The sequence below is a fragment of the Octopus sinensis genome, unplaced genomic scaffold, assembly GCF_006345805.1.
Source record: "Octopus sinensis unplaced genomic scaffold, ASM634580v1 Contig15497, whole genome shotgun sequence".
NCBI classification, from domain to species: domain Eukaryota; kingdom Metazoa; phylum Mollusca; class Cephalopoda; order Octopoda; family Octopodidae; genus Octopus; species Octopus sinensis.
In genome coordinates, this window is record NW_021833755.1 from 15,001 (window position 1) to 30,000 (window position 15,000).

General features: G+C 44.3%; 1 protein-coding gene across 1 annotated transcript in view; it reads left to right on the top strand.

Annotated features, from left to right (window-relative positions):
- LOC115230411 (serine/threonine-protein kinase DCLK1-like) overlaps positions 1-15,000 on the top strand; it is a gene marked incomplete at its 3' end in the record, with an annotated part of 40,628 nt that overhangs the window by 719 nt on the left and 24,909 nt on the right. Inside the window, exon 2 of the mRNA XM_036499651.1 lies at positions 6,564-6,635. The remainder of the gene's footprint in view (positions 1-6,563; positions 6,636-15,000) is intronic.

The following is a 15,000-nucleotide window of genomic DNA, read 5'->3' on the forward strand; positions in this document are numbered from 1 at the left end:
CTTATAGTCGTGATTCATATCGAGCCTTTCTGGGTATTAGCTCGCGACTAGGATGAGTCTACGATTTTAAAAAAATTTACCAGCCTTTTTCCGATTTTAATGCATTTTTTTGCTCGGTTTATATAAGGAAACAAACTCTCTAAAAATGCTTATATAGTTATTTCCCTTACAAACCCGAAAAACGTCGGGCGATACTGCTAGTTAATATATATAAGTAAGGTTGTGTGGTGTCTGTCTCCTACGATTTAGATTCCTAACTACTCCCACATTTTATGGTGCAGTTTAACGAAAAGCAGGTATCTTATAGTCGTGATTCATATCGAGCCCTTCTGGGTATTAGCGCGCATCTACGATGAGTCTACGATTAAGAAAATAATTTACCATCATTTTTTCCTATTTTAATGCATCTTTTTCGCTATTATATAAGGGACGTAACTCTCTAAAAATGTCTACGATGTGTCAAAGATTTTAAAAAATTTACCATATCTTTTTTTCCATTTTTAATGCATTTTTTTGCTATTTTTTGGCTATAACTCTCTAAAAATGCTTATATAGTTATTTCCCTTACAAACCCGAGCAACGCAGGGCGATACTGCTAGTTATATATAAAAATGAAGTTGTGTGAGACTCTGTCTCCTCTAATTTAGATTCCTAACTACACCCACATTTTGCGGTGCAGTGTAACCAAAAGAGGGTATCTTATAGTCGTGATTCATATCGAGCTTTTCTGGGTATTAGCGCGCGACTACGATGAGTCTACGATTTTAAAAAAATTTACCATTTTTCCGTATTTTTAATGCATTATTTGCTCGGTTTATATAAGGGAAGTAACTCTCTAAAAATGCTTATATTGTTATTTCCCTTACAAACCCGAGCAACGCCGTGCGATACTGCTAGTCTTTATATATAAAAATGAAGTTGTGTGAGACTCTGTCTCCTCTGATTTAGATTCCTAACTACTCCCACATTTTGCGGTGCAGTATAACCAAAAGCGGGTATCTTATAGTTGTGGTTCATCTTAAGCCCTTCTGGGTATTAGCACGCGACTACGATGAGTATACGATTAAAAATAAATTTACCATCATTTTTCAACATTTTTAATGCATTTTTAGCTCGGTTTATATAAGGGAAGTAACTCTCTAAAAATGCTTATATAGTTATTCCCTTACAAACCCGATCAACGCCGGGCGATACTGCTAGTCTTTATATATAAAAGTAAGGTTGTGTGGTGTCTGTCCCCTACGATTTAGATTTCTAACTACTCCCACATTTTGCTGTGCAGTTTAACCAAAAGCGGGTATCTTATAGTCGTTATTCATATCGAGCCCTTCTGGGCATTAGAGCTCAACTACGATGAGTCTACAATTAAAGAAAAAATTTACCAGCATTTTCCAGCATTTTTAATGCATTTTTTGCTCGGTTATATAAGGGAAGTAACTCTCTAAAAATGCTTATATTGTTATTTCCCTTACAAACCCGAGCAACGCCGTGCGATACTGCTAGTCTTTATATATAAAAATGAAGTTGTGTGAGACTCTGTCTCCTCTGATTTAGATTCCTAACTACTCCCACATTTTGCGGTGCAGTATAACCAAAAGCGGGTATCTTATAGTTGTGGTTCATCTTAAGCCCTTCTGGGTATTAGCACGCGACTACGATGAGTATACGATTAAAAATAAATTTACCATCATTTTTCAACATTTTTAATGCATTTTTAGCTCGGTTTATATAAGGGAAGTAACTCTCTAAAAATGCTTATATAGTTAATTCCCTTACAAACCCGATCAACGCCGGGCGATACTGCTAGTCTTTATATATAAAAGTAAGGTTGTGTGGTGTCTGTCCCCTACGATTTAGATTTCTAACTACTCCCACATTTTGCTGTGCAGTTTAACCAAAAGCGGGTATCTTATAGTCGTTATTCATATCGAGCCCTTCTGGGCATTAGAGCTCAACTACGATGAGTCTACAATTTAAAGAAAAAATTTACCAGCATTTTCCAGCATTTTTAATGCATTTTTTGCTCGGTTTATATAAGGGAAGTAACTCTCTAAAAATGCTTATATAGATATTTCCCTTACAAACCCGAGCAACGCAGTGTGATAAGGCAGAAATTCTACAGCTGGATGCTCTTCCTAATGCCAACAACTCCGAGAGAGTAGTGAGAGATTTTTGAACCAGATGGCTGCACCAGGCTCCAATCTGATCTGGCAGAGTTTCTGCAACTGGATGCCCTTCCTAATGCCAACCACTCCGAGAGTGTAGTGAGAGATTTTTGAACCAGATGGCTGCACCAGGCTCCAATCTGATCTGGCAGAGTTTCTACAGCTAGATGCCCTTCCTAATGCCAACCACCCCGAGAGTGTAGTGGGTGCTTTTTGAACCAGATGGCTGCACCAGGCTCCAATCTGATCTGGCAGAGTTTCTACAGCTTGATGCCCTTCCTAATGACAACCTCTCCGAGAGTGTAGTGGGTGCTTTTTGAACCAGATGGCTGCACCAGGCTCCAATCTGATCTGGCAGAGTTTCTACAGCTGGATGCCCTTCCTGATGCCAACAACCCCGAGAGTGTAGTGAGAGATTTTTGAACCAGATGGCTGCACCAGGCTCCAATCTGATCTGGCAGAGTTTCTACAGCTGGATGCCCTTCCTAATGACAACCACTCCGAGAGTGTAGTGGGTGCTTTTATGAACCAGATGGCTGCACCAGGCTCCAATCCGATCTGGCAGAGTTTATACAGCTGGATGCCCTTCCTAATGCCAACCACTCCGAGAGTGTAGTGAGAGATTTTTGAACCAGATGGCTGCACCAGGCTCCAATCTGATCTGGCAGAGTTTCTACAGCTGGATGCCCTTCCTAATGCCAACCACTCCGAGAGTGTAGTGGGTGCTTTTTGAACCAGATGGCTGCACCAGGCTCCAGTCTGATCTGGCAGAGTTTCTACAGCTGGATGCCCTTCCTAATGCCGACCATTCCGAGAGTGTAGTGAGAGATTTTTGAACCAGATGGCTGCACCAGGCTCCAATCTGATCTGGCAGAGTTTCTGCAGCTGGATGCCCTTCCTAATGCCAACAACTCCGAGAGTGTAGTGAGAGATTTTTGAACCAGATGGCTGCACCAGGCTCCAATCTGATGTGGCAGAGTTTTTACAGCTGGATGCCCTTCCTAATGCCAACCACTCCGAGAGTGTAGTGGGTGCTTTTATGAACCAGATGGCTGCACCAGGCTCCAGTCTGATCTGGCAGAGTTTCTACAGCTGGATGCCCTTCTTAAAGGCCAACCACTCCGAGAGTGTAGTGGGTTCTTTTATGAACCAGATGGCTGCACCAGGCTCCAATCTGATCTGGCAGAGTTTCTAAAGCTGAATGCCCTTCCTAATGCCAACCACTCCGAGAGTGTAGTGGGTGCTTTTATGAACCAGATGGCTGCACCAGGCTCCAATCTGATCTGGCAGAGTTTCTACAGCAGGATGCCCTTCTTAAAGGCCAACAACTCCGAGAGTGTAGTGAGAGATTTTTGAACCAGATGGCTGCACCAGGCTCCAATCTGATCTGGCAGAGTTTCTAAAGCTGAATGCCCTTCCTAATGCCAACCACTCCGAGAGTGTAGTGGGTGCTTTTATGAACCAGATGGCTGCACCAGGCTCCAATCTTATCTGGCAGAGTTTCTAAAGCTGAATGCCCTTCCTAATGCCAACCACTCCGAGAGTGTAGTGGGTGTTTTTTGAACCAGATGGCTGCACCAGGCTCCAATCTGATCTGGCAGAGTTTCTACAGCTGGATGCCCTTCATAATGAGAACCACTCCGAGAGTGTAGTGGGTGCTTTTAGAACCAGATGGCTGCACCAGGCTCCAATCTGATCTGGCAGAGTTTCTACAGCTGGATGCCCTTCCTAATGACAACCTCTCCGAGAGTGTAGTGGGTGCTTTTTGAACCAGATGGCTGCACCAGGCTCCAATCTGATCTGGCAGAGTTTCTACAGCTGGATGCCCTTCCTAATGCCAACCACTCCGAGAGTGTAGTGAGAGATTTTTGAACCAGATGGCTGCACCAGGCTCCAATCTGATCTGGCAGAGTTTCTACAGCTGGATGCCTTCCTAATGCCAACCACTCCGAGAGTGTAGTGGGTGCTTTTTGAACAGATGGCTGCACCAGCTCCAATCTGATCTGGCAGAGTTTATACAGCTGGATGCCCTTCCTAATGCCAACCACTCCGAGAGTGTAGTGGGTGCTTTTTGAACCAGATGGCTGCACCAGGCTCCAATCTCATCTGGCAGAGTTTCTACAGCTGGATGCCCTTCCTAATGAGAACCACTCCGAGAGTGTAGTGGGTGCTTTTTGAACCAGATGGCTGCACCAGGCTCCAATCTGATCTGGCAGAGTTTCTACAGCTGGATGCCCTTCCTAATGCCAACCACTCCGAGAGTGTAGTGGGTGCTTTTTGAACCAGATGGCTGCACCAGGCTCCAATCTGATCTGGCAGAGTTTCTACAGCTGGATGCCCTTCCTAATGAGAACCACTCCGAGAGTGTAGTGGGTGCTTTTTGAACCAGATGGCTGCACCAGGCTCCAATCTGATCTGGCAGAGTTTCTACAGCTGGATGCCCTTCCTAATGCCAACCACTCCGAGAGTGTAGTGGGTGCTTTTTGAACCAGATGGCTGCACCAGGCTCCAATCTGATCTGGCAGAGTTTCTACTGCTGGATGCCCTTCCTAATGAGAACCACTCCGAGAGTGTAGTGGGTGTTTTGAACCAGATGGCTGCACCAGGCTCCAATCTGCTGTGGCAGAGTTTCTACAGCTGGATGCCCTTCCTAATGCCAACCACTCCGAGAGTGTAGTGGGTGCTTTTATGAACCAGATGGCTGCACCAGGCTCCAATCTGATCTGGCAGACTTTCTACAGCTGGATGCCCTTCCTAATGAGAACCACTCCGAGAGTGTAGTGGGTGCTTTTTGAACCAGATGGCTGCACCAGGCTCCAATCTGATCTGGCAGAGTTTCTACAGCTTGATGCCCTTCCTAATGACAACCTCTCCGAGAGTGTAGTGGGTGTTTTGAACCAGATGGCTGCACCAGGCTCCAATCTGATCTGGCAGAGTTTCTACAGCTGGATGCCCTTCCTAATGAGAACCACTCCGAGAGTGTAGTGGGTGCTTTTTGAACCAGATGGCTGCACCAGGCTCCAATCTGATCTGGCAGAGTTTCTACAGCTGGATGCCCTTCCTAATGCCAACCAGTCCGAGAGTGTAGTGGGTGTTTTGAACCAGATGGCTGCACCAGGCTTCAATCTTCTCTGGCAGAGTTTCTACAGCTGAATGCCCTTCCTAATGCCAACCACTCCGAGAGTGTAGTGGGTGCTTTTATGAACCAGATGGCTGCACCAGGCTCCAAACTGATCTGGCAGAGTTTCTAAAGCTGAATGCCCTTCCTAATGCCAACCACTCCGAGAGTGTAGTGGGTGCTTTTATGAACCAGATGGCTGCACCAGGCTCCAATCTGATCTGGCAGAGTTTCTACAGCTGAATGCCCTTCCTAATGCCAACCACTCCGAGAGTGTAGTGGGTGCTTTTTGAACTAGATGGTTGCACCAGGCTCCAATCTGATCTCGCATAGTTTCTACAGCTGGATGCCCTTCCTAATGCCAACGACTCCGAGAGTGTAGTGGGTGCCTTTACCTACCACCGGCACGAGGGCCAGTCAGGTGATACTGGTGACGACCTCGCTCGAATCTTTTTACACATGCCACCAGAACCATGTGGTTGGTAAGCAAGCTACTTACCACACAGCCACTCCTGTGCCTATATATATATATATGCAGTGGGACTGAACCCGGGACCTTGTGGTTCCTAAGCAAACTACTTACCACACAGCCACTCCTACTCTTACTCTTTTATTTGTTTTAGTCATTTGACTGCGGCCATGCTGGAGCACCGCCTCTAGTCGAGCAAATCGACCCTGGGACTTATTCTTTGTAAGCCCAGTACTTATTCTATCGGTTTCTTTTGCCGATCCGCTAAGTGACGGGGACGTAACCACACCAACATCGGTTGTCAAGCAATGCTAGGGGGACAAACACAGACACACAAACAAACACACACACACACACACACATATATATATATACATATATACGACAGGCTTGTTTCAGTTTCCGTCTACCAAATCCACTCACAAGGCATTGGTCGGCCCGGGGCTATAGTAGAAGACACTTGCCCAAGGTGCCACGCAGTGGGACTGAACCCGGAACCATGTGGTTGGTAAGCAAGCTACTTACTAAAAACAGCCACTTCTACGCCTATATATATATATATATATTATATATATATATATATATATATACGATGGGCTTCTTACAGTTTCCGTCTACCAAATCCACTCACAAGGCTTTGGTCGGCCCGGGGCTATAGCAGAAGACACTTGCGCAAGGTGCCACGCAGTGGGACTTAACCCGGAACCATGTGGTTGTTTAGCAAGCTACTTACCGCACAGCCACCCTTACGCCTGTAAAATTTATTTGAACTAAACTAGATTATGTTAAAATTAATTTATATTTGTTGCAGAAAAGAAAATAGTCACCCAAAAGACGTTTGATTCTATGGCATTGAAGAAATTATCATTAAAATTTAATTCTGGTAAGTCAAATTCCTCTAAATTTTATCATAGGTTAGTTCGTATCTGTGTGTGTAAGGAGGTATGGAGGAGGATCGCTGTGTGTATGTGTACATGTTTGTATGCATATGTGTAAATATTTATGTATATGTGTGTATATATCTGTGCATGTATGTGTTTAATAATAATAATAATAATAATAATAATAATAATAATAATAATAATAATAATAATAATGAAATTATTGTATACAGTGCTCAGGTGCACCACAACTTGTCAGAGTATATGCAGTAATGTACAAATGTCTGGAAAGCGGACAATTTATGAGTCAGATACATGCTTGTGTGTGTATGGAGGGCAGAAAATCAGGTGTAGTGTTGGCGAATCTCAGAAAGCATGGAAGTTTTGAAAGATGCAGTGCTCCGACAACTAACAACTGATGCCAGCAGTTTGTTCCATGCTTCAGCAACTTTTAGTGTGAAAAAATGTTTCCTAAAGTCATGGGAGCTGTGCTGTTTTCTTACTTTGTAAACATGTCCATGGGTGTTAGATAGGTGGCGTTTGAAAAGGTGCTCAAAATTATTGTTTGTAAGATGGTTAATAATTTTATGGGTGTCTGCTAAGTCAATGTGTCCATGCCCAGGGAAGTAAGGCGTTCAGAATATGGCAAATGCCTGATGGAGGGTATTCTTTTGGTTGCACGTCGCTGAACGGCTTCCAGACGGTTGATATCCTGGGCAAGATAGGGGTTCCAGACCGGTGATGCAAATTCCAGGTGAGGTCTTACCATAGCTATAAAAAGCCGCAGATAGATAGTCGGAGAGCGGCTCACAAAGGATTTGGTGAGCGATACCAAGACACCCTCAGCCTTCATGACAATTTGTATCTGTAAATTCATATGCAATGTGACCATCCATGTAGATGTGTGTGTGTGTGGTGTGTGTGTGTGTGTGTGTGTGTGTGTGTGTATACATGATGCTCCAGAAGTCTAGGGCACATTTTAACATTGAATATCTCGACAACTATTAAAGACATAAAAACACATCTGATATGGATCAAGTAAAGGACCTGGGAATCTTGGTGGATTCCTTCCTTTTCGCCCTCGGCCCAGTGCGTCCATGCTGCCAACAAAGCACGCGGAGTTCTGTTCTTGATTCGACGGTCATTCGGAATGCTCACAGCAGCCCTATTTTTGGCGCAAAATGCAAGGCCATGTAGGAGACATGGAGTTATGTACAGGGTGGTGTTCATGTAAAGAGTTCAGGCCATTTGTGGTCAAGGGAGACTTTGAACCGAGCGGTCATCGGCATCTTCACTATCTCGTCCGGCAGCTTATTCCACGGATCCGCAGCCCGGACGGAGAAAGCCCCTCTCCTTCGATTGAGATGAAATCGTCGCAGATAGAGCCTTTCGGAGTGATCCCACAGCCGACGCTCTCGACCAGGAGTGAAGAACAGCTCTTTCGAGAGGTTACACTTTCCGCTTATGATGTTATGGGCAAGAAAGAGATCACCACGGCACCGTCTGGGGTAACATGGATTTATGTACAGGGTGGTGTTCATGTAAAGAGTTCAGGCCACTTATGGACAAGAGAGACATTGAACCGAGCGGTCATCGGCATCTTCACTATCTCGTCCGACAGCTTATTCCACGGATCCGCAGCCCGGACGGAGAAAGCCCCTCTCCTTCGATTGAGATGAAATCATCGCAGATAGAGCTTTTCGGAGTGACTCCGCAGCCGACGCTCTGGAGCAGGAGTGAAGAACAGCTCTTTCAAGAGGTTACACTTTCCGGTTATGATGTCGTGAGCAAGAAAGAGATCACCACGGCGTCGTCTAGGGGGACATAGAGTTATGTACAGGGTGGTGTTCATGTAAAGAGTTCAGGCCATTTGTGGTCAAGAGAGACTTTGAACCGAGCGGTCATCGGCATCTTCACCATCTCGTCCGGCAGCTTGTTCCACGGTCCGCAGCCCGGACGGAGAAAGCCCCTCTCCTTCGATTGAGATGAAATCGTCGTAGATAGAGCTTTTCGGAGTGACCTCGCAGCCGACGCTCTGGAGCAGGAGTGAAGAACAGCTCTTTCGAGAGGTTACACTTTCCGCTTATGATGTTATGAGCAAGAATGAGATCACCACGGCGTCGTCTAGGGGGACATGGAGTTATGTTAGGGTGGTGTTCATGTAAAGAGTTCAGGCCACTTATGGTCAAGAGAGACTTTGAACCGAGCGGTCATCGGCATCTTCACTATCTCGTCCGACAGCTTATTCCACGGATCCGCAACCCGGACGGAAAAAGGCCCTCTCCTTCGATTGAGATGAAATCATCGCAGATAGAGCTTTTTGGAGTGACCCCGCAGCCGATGCTCTCGAGCAGGAGTGAAGAACAGCTCTTTCGAGAGGTTACACTTTCCGCTTATGCTGTTGTGAGCAAGAATGAGTTCACCACGGCGTCGTAGTTTTTCTAGAGAATAAAGGTAGAGCGTCTTCAGCCTTTCTTCATAAGACAAATGCTTGAGACCAAGAACCATGCGGGTAGCCAGCTTCTGGGCCCTTTCGAGTCTTAGATATTAATTATTTTTTATCAGGTTTTAAATATTAATTAAGGAGACTTAGCAAATATTTTTATGAAGATATCCTCAGTAAATAAGGCATTAATTGACTCACACGCCCAAATCTCTTAATTACAATGCAAGGGATGTAACTCTCTCTCTCTCTTTTACTCTTTTACTTGTTTCAGTCATGTGACTGTGGCCATGCTGGAGCACCGCCTTTAGTCGAGCAAATCGACCCCGGGACTTATTCTTTTGTAAGCCCAGTACTTATTCTATCGGTCTCTTTTGCCGAACCGCTACGTGACGGGGACGTAAACACACCAGCATCAGTTGTCAAGCAATGCTATGGGGACAAACACAGACACGCAAACTTACACGCACATATATATATATATATATATATATAATATATATATATATATATATATAATATATATATATATATATATATATATATATATACATATATACGATGGGCTTCTTTCAGTTTCCTTCTACCAAATCCACTCACAAGGCTTTTATCGGCCCGAGGCTATAGTAGAAGACAATTGCCCAAGATGCCAACTGTGGGACTGTACCCGGAACCATGTGGTTGGTAAACACGCTACTTACCACACAGCCACTCCTATGCCTACATATATATATATATATATATATATACGACGGGCTTCTTTCAGTTTCCGTCGACCAAATCCACTCAAAAGGCTTGGTCGGCACGAGGCTACGGTAGAAGACTTATGTACCAAGGTCCCACGCAGTGGGACTGAAACCGGAACCATCTGGTTGATAAGCAAGCTACTTACCACACAGCCACTCCTACATATATATATATACGACAGGATTCTTTCAGTTTCCGTCTAACAAATCCACTCCCAAGGCATTGGTCGGCCCGAGGCTATAGTAGAAGACACTTGCCTCAAGGTGCCACGCAGTGGGACTGAAACCGGAACCATGTTGTTGATAAGCAAGCTACTTACCACACACCCACTCCTACATATATATATATACGACGGGCTTCTTTCAGTTTCCGTCTACCAAATCCACTCACAAGGCTTTTGTCGTCCCGAGGCTATAGTAGAGGACACTTGCTCCAAGGTGCCACGCAGTGGGACTGAACCCGGAACCATGTGGTTGATAAGCAAGCTACTAACCACACAGCCATTCCTCGCTATATTGTTGATAAGATTTATATAAAATTTTGTGTTCTATTATAGACTTCAGAAAATTCTATTATTATTCCTTATATGATAATTTATAATTTTTAATTAGTACTTATAAAATGCAATTTTCTTCTTTAATTATAATCTATTTATAAAGCTTTCTAATACAGTCAAAGATCTTGAGAGTAGAGTTGTTTTAGAGAAATAGAAACCAAGGAACTTGGTTAATTTTTTGGCTCAAAAAGCACAAAGCAAGGCCATGAAGGAGGACATGGAGTTATGTACAGGGTGGTGTTCATGTAAAGAGTTCAGGCCATTTGTGGTCAAGGGAGACTTTGAACCGAGCGGTCGTCGGCATCTTCACTATCTCGTCCGGCAGCTTGTTCCACGGATCTGCAACCCGGACGGAGAAAGGCCCTCTCCTTCGATTGAGATGAAATCGTCGCAGATAGAGCTTTTCGGAGTGACCCCGCAGCCGACGCTCTGGAGCAGAAGTGAAGAACAGCACTTTCGAGAGGTTACACTTTCCGCTTATGATGTTATGAGCAAGAAAGAGATCACCACGGCGTCGTCTAGGGGGACATGGAGTTATGTACAGGGTGGTGTTCATGTAAAGAGTTCAGGCCACTTTTGGTCAAGAGAGACTTTGAACCGAGCGGTCGTCGGCATCTTCACTATCTCGTCCGACAGCTTATTCCACGGATCCGCCGCCCGGACGGAGAAAGCCCCTCTCCTTCAATTGAGATGAAATCGTCGCAGATAGAGCTTTTCGGAGCGACCCTGCAGCCGACGCTCTGGAGCAGGAGTGAAGAACACCTCTTTCGAGAGGTTACACTTTCCGCTTATGATGTTATGAGCAAGAATGAGATCACCACGGCGTTGTCTAGGGGGACATGGAGTTATGTACAGGGTGGTGTTCATGTAAAGAGTTCAGGCCACTTATGGACAAGAGAGACTTTGATCCGAGCGGTAGTCGGCATCTTAACTATCTCGTCCGACAGCTTATTCCACGTATCTGCAACCCGGACGGAGAAAGCCCCTCTCCTTCAATTGAGATGAAATCGTCTCAGATAGAGCTTTTCGGAGTGACCCCGCAGCCGACGCTCTCGAGCAGGAGTGAAGAACAGCTCTTGCGAGAGGTTACACTTTCCGCTTATGATGTTGTGAGCAAGAATGAGATCACCACGGCGTCGTCGTTTTTCTAGAGAATAAAGGTCGAGCGTCTTCAGCCTTTCTTCATAAGACAAATGCTTGAGACCAAGAACCATGCGGGTAGCCAGCTTCTGGACTCTTTCGAGTCTTAGATATTAATTATTTTTTATCAGGGTTTAAATATTAATTAAGGAGATATAGAAAATATTTTTATGAAGATATCCTCAGTAATTAAGGCATTAATTGACTGAAACGCCCAAATCTCTTAATTACAATGCAAGGGAGGTAACTCTCTCACTTTACTCTTACTTGTTTCAGTCATGTGACTGTGGCCATGCTGGAGCACCGCCTTTAGTCGAGCAAATCGATCCCGGGACTTGTTCTTTTGTAAGCCCAGTACTTATTCTATCGGTCTCCTTTGCCGAACCGCTACGTGACGGGGATGTAAACACACTAGCATCAGTTGTCAAGCAATGCTATGGGGACAAACACAGACACACAAACATATACAGACACATATATATATATAATATATATATATATATATATATATATATATAATATATATATATATATATATATATATATATATAATATACGACAGGCTTCTTTCAGTTTCCGTCTACCAAATCCACTCACAAGGCATTGGTCGGCCCGGGGCTATAGTAGAAGAAACTTGCCCATGGTGCGACGCAGTGTGACTGAACCCGGAACCATGTGGTTGGTAGGCAAGCTACTTACCACACAGCCACTTCTTCGCCCATATACATATATATGACGGGCTTCTTTCAGTTTCCGTCTACCAAATCAACTCACAAGGCATTGGTCGGCCTGAGGCTATAGCAGAAGATACTTGCCCAAGATGCCACGCAGTGGGACTGAACCCGGAACCATGTGGTTGGTAACCAAGCTACTTACCCCACAGCCTAACGGAAATGTAAATTTTAAAATGAGAATAGAATTTAAATTTTATGGTAATTTTATATTTTGTATTAAGAGCAAAGTTTAGTTATTTGGGGTCTTACAATTTAGGCTTATTAGGGGTAATGTTTATAATATTGAAGAAGGATTAGATGGAGTAGAATTCTCACAGAAAGAGATATGGGTTTTATCAAATCTTTAAAACTTATTGTGAAGTAAGGATACGACGTAATAAGTTCATTAGATATATAGAATTTTACTCTTTTACTTGTTTCAGTCATTTGACTGCGGCCAGGCTGGAGCACCGCCTCTAGTCGATCAAATTGACCCCGGGACTTATTCTTTGTAAGCCCAGTACTTACTCTATTGGTCTCTTTTGCCGTACCGCTCAGTGACAGGGACGTAAGCATACCATCATCAGTTGTCAAGCAATGCTTGGGGGAAAAACACAGACACATAAACATACACACACATATATATATATATATATGCATATATACGACGGGATTCGTCGTCGTTTTTCTAGAGAATAAAGGTCGAGCGTCTTCAGCCTTTCTTCATAAGACAAATGCTTGAGACCAAGAACCATGCGGGTAGCCAGCTTCTGGGCCCTTTCGAGTCTTAGATATTATTTATTTTTTATCAGGTTTTAAATATTAATTAAGGAGACTTAGAAAACATTTTGATGAGGATATCCTCAGTAATTAAGGCATTAATTGACTCACACGCCCAAATCTCTTAATTACAATGCAAGGGAGGTAACTCTCTCTCTTTACTCTTTCACTTGTTCCAGTCATGTGACTGTGGCCATGCTGGAGCACCGCCTTTAGTCGAGCAAATCGACCCCGGGACTTGTTCTTTTGTAAGCCCAGTAATTATTCTATCGGTCTCCTTTGCCGAACCGCTACGTGACGAGGACGTAAACACACCAGCATTGGTTGTCAAGCGATGTTGTGTGGACAAAGACAGACACATAAACACATACACATGCTTCCATGTTTCATCAACTCTTAGAGTGATAGAATGTTTCCAAAAGTCATGGGAGCTGTGCTGTTTTCTGATTTTGTAAACATGTCCACGGGTGTTAGACAGGTGGAGTTTGAAAAGGTGCTCAGAGTTATTGTTTGTAAGATGGTTAATAATTTTAATAATAATAATAATGAAAATATTATATACAGTGCTCAGGTGCACCACAACTTGTCAAAAGTGCGTATAAAGAATATGCAGTAATGTACAAATTTCTGGGAAGTGAACAGTGTATGAGTCAGATACATGCTTGTGTGTGTATGGAGGGCAGAAGATCAGGTGTAGTGTTGGTTAATCTCTCAGGAAGCATGGAAGTTTTGAAGGATGCAGTGCTCCGACAACTAACAACTGATGCCGGCAGTTTGTTCCATGCTTCAGCGTGTGTATGGAGGGGAGAAGATCAGGTGTAGTGTTGGCGAATCTCAGGAAGCATGGAAGTTTTGAAGGATGCAGTGCTCCAACAACTAACAACTGATGCCGGCAGTTTGTTCCATGCTTCAGCGTGTGTATGAAGGGGAGAAGATCAGGTGTAGTGTTGGCGAATCTCAGGAAGCATGGAAGTTTTGAAGGATGCAGTGCTCCAACAACTAACAACTGATGCCGGCAGTTTGTTTCATGCTTCAGCAACTCTTAGTGTGAAAAAATGTTTCCAAAAGTCACGGGAGCTGTGCTGTTTTCTGACTTTGTAAACATGTCCACGGGTGTTATACAGGTGGAGTTTGAAAAGGTGCTCAGAGTTATTGTTTGTAAGATGGTTGATAATTTTATGGGTGTCTGCCAAGTCAGCTGCCAGACGTCGGAGTTTCAATATATCCATGCCCAGGAAGGTAAGGCGTTCAGAATTTGGCAAATGCCTGATGGAGGGTATTCTTTTGGTTGCACGTCGCTGAACGGCTTCCAGACGATTGATATCTTGGGCAAGATAGGGGTTCCAGAGTTATAATAGTCTCCTTAATAAGCAAAGGGAATTGAACTGATACCACACCTAGCATATGTAGTCCGGACCTAGTTCCCTTGGAGTATTACTTGTTCTGTGGAGGCACAATGGCCCAGTGGTTAGGGCAGTGGGCTCGCGGTTGGAGGATCGCGGTTTCGATTCCCAGACCGAGCGTTGTGTGTGTTTATTGAGCGAAAACAACCAAAAGCTCCAGGAGGCTCTGGCAGGGGGTGGTGGCGACCCCTGTTGTACTCTTTTTCCATAACTTTCTCTCACTCTCTCTTTCTGTGTCTTAAGTAACGCTGTGATGGACTGGCGTCCCGTCCACCTGGGGTGAACATACACTCCACAGAAACCGGGAAGCCAGAAACCCAGTGGAGTACTTGACAGACACTGACTTTGCTGACGACATCGCTCTTATCAGTGATTCTCTCTCCAATGCCCAGTCTCTTTTACAATCTCTCGAACAAGCCTCAAATTGTGTAGGTCTTTACCTCAATGAGGCCAAGACTGAATACATAAACAAGTGCCTGTCCAACAGTGATTGCATCATCCATACTCTCAACAATGCGCCCTTAAATATGGTTTCTGATTACAAATATCTTGGGTCATACATATCATCATCTGGAAAAGACTTTC